General features: G+C 49.1%; 1 pseudogene across 1 annotated transcript in view; it reads right to left on the reverse strand.

Moving 5' to 3' along the window:
• Window positions 1-810: 810 nt before the first annotated feature.
• Window positions 811-2392, reverse strand: part of LOC101593250 — a 12356-nt pseudogene continuing 10774 nt past the window's right edge. The window contains exon 2 of the transcript XR_192372.1: window positions 811-1621. The product of XR_192372.1 is annotated as a eukaryotic translation initiation factor 4H pseudogene (transcript). The remainder of the gene's footprint in view (window positions 1622-2392) is intronic.

Raw genomic sequence — 2392 nt, forward strand, 5'->3', positions numbered from 1 at the left:
AAGCTGTGGGAACGATACGAACCACTGGGCAGCCACGACAGTCTGCGTAGGGAGCGCCTGATGCCTCCAGAGAGGAACTATCTGGACATGGTCTCTGGACAGTGCAGCAAACCACCTGAGCACACAGAGCCCTTGGGTAACAGGTGAGGAGCACCACCAGCGCACCTGTCACTCTTCCTGGGCTTCACACCTGCTTTGCCTGCCCAGCCCCTGGGGAGGGCTGATGGTGACAGGACACCCTAGGAGCAGGACCAGAAGGGTGGAAGGAGGCTGCAAGGATCAACAGGAATTTTCCCTCATTTTCAATACAAGGTGCATCCAATTCAGCATACCAACCACAGCTGGCCAACTTGCCAGCAACTTCTGCTCTTTCCTGGAAGCCACAGCGACACAGAACTCAGCATGCGGGTCAGAAGAGAAGCACTGAGAAAAACCAAGTCTGGCCCATGTGGAAAATAAAGAGAAGGCAAAGGAGAAGAACCAAAGCAAGCAGCACCTGGGCCTGCGCCTCACAGGGCAGGCCTCACGCCTCCTTCAGAAACTGCGTGCTGCAGACACGGGGGCAACAGAGAGAACAGACAGAAGATGAGGATAGAGAAGGAAAAAAATAAAGAGCACAAAGCAGGCACTAGCTAGGTACAGCAAAGCGGAGGATGTACTAAAAACCACTCGTTAACAGCTGACATGCATTCACAAGCTCGGTGTTTCCACTGTAAGGAAGGAGGACGTGCCTGTACCACTGTCAGGTACAGGCACGGTGTCTGCAGGGCAGCAAGTGTAGGCCATTGGCTGCAATCTCGCTCTAACTCCCTACACCCCATTCCCCCTGCGTGCCCGTTCCTGCTCCTTGTTCACAACTTCCTCTCTGAGCCTGGCTCCCCCGAAAGATGGTGGAGCTGGGGTTGGCTGCTTGGTTGAGGGGTGTAGCCACTGTCCGAGGTGTGAGCTGGAGCCGAAGTCTCTGGGCTCTTTCATCGTCGTCTGTGGGTTCTCCGAAGTCCATGTTGGTGCCGCACAGCGGGGGGCCATCTCGGAAGCAACTCCCCACGGCAGGGCCTGCTCGATGGTCCCCTGGGCGACTGCATCCTCGGCCTCCTCGGAAGTCATCCCTGTAACCAGAACTGAAGTCATCCCGGGAATCCCAGCCTCCTCTAGATTCTCGAGAGCCACCCATTCCCCTGTCATCTGCTCCTCCTTTCCTGAATCCAAAGCCACCTTTATCTTGTTTTCTGTCTTCTGCAGTGTCCACACGAAGTGACTGGTCACCGAACGGTGCACCGTCGTAGGTCAGGGCTTTCTTCAGGGAGTCAACCTCATGGAATTCTCCATAGCAGAATCCTCTAAACTTGTCTGCGTCTTTGCCTCTGACTAGCTGTACGCTCCTTATGCTGAGATCCTTAAGGATAGTGTCTGTGTCACCCTGAACTGTTTTAAAAGGGAGGTTTCCTACATAGGCTGCGTAGGGGGTTCTGTGGGCAGCTCCTTCTGGCTACGGGAACCACGGCCACCAGCACTGCCGCGGGACCCTCTGCCACCGCCGAAGCTGCTGTAGGCCCAGTCGTCACAGGCATCGAAGTCTGCCGTTTGCCGTCTCCGCTCCGAGAGGAACCAGCTATGTTCACTTTTAAAAATAAAAAAAATAAATTGTTGCTATAATAACCTTCCTTCGAAAGGCCACCTTCTTCTTCTTCTTCTTCTTCTTCTTCTTCTTCTTCTTCTTCTTCTTCTTCTTCTTCTTCTTCTTCTTCTTCTTCTTTCTTTTTTTTTTTTTGGCTAAAGCAGGGATTGAATTCAGGCCATTGCACTTGCCAGGCAAGTGTTTATTCTACTGAGCTATCTCCTCGGTCCAAACTACAGTAACATTTTCCAATGGATACTCATCCCATAATGGCTAACGTTTAATATCTCATAATCAAATACTCTGCCCCACCATTATTTTTTCTCAAGACCTTTAAAGGCAAAACCTTAGAGCTAATATTTATTTGTTTAACTATTATCTTTCTATTTATTTAAAATTCTCCTTTGTGTAGTCTTGGTAAAAATACTTTATCTTTCTTCGACTTACTGCTTTTTATTTGCAAAATACAGAGACCTCCTGCAAATTACAAGGTTGAAGTGACAGAGGGTTAGAGAGGGAATGTAGGGAAAGGAGTCATAGCAAGCGTTAGGATGTGGTATGGAAATGCACCAACATCCCACAATGGATGTGATCAATGTGACGACAAACATGTATTAATAAAAATGAAAATGAAAACCATACGGTACTAAGAAAAAAGTTAAATTGTACTATGAATTATTAGGGAAAGTATAGGACATTACCCAAGGAACAATATTTCCTCAAAGAGTCAATCTGAGAGTCCTAGCCCAGGTCCGGTGAGTGTGTGGAGAGCTT

Source organism: Octodon degus, unplaced genomic scaffold (assembly GCF_000260255.1).
Source record: "Octodon degus isolate 3935 unplaced genomic scaffold, OctDeg1.0 scaffold00011, whole genome shotgun sequence".
Taxonomy (NCBI): Eukaryota; Metazoa; Chordata; class Mammalia; order Rodentia; family Octodontidae; genus Octodon; species Octodon degus.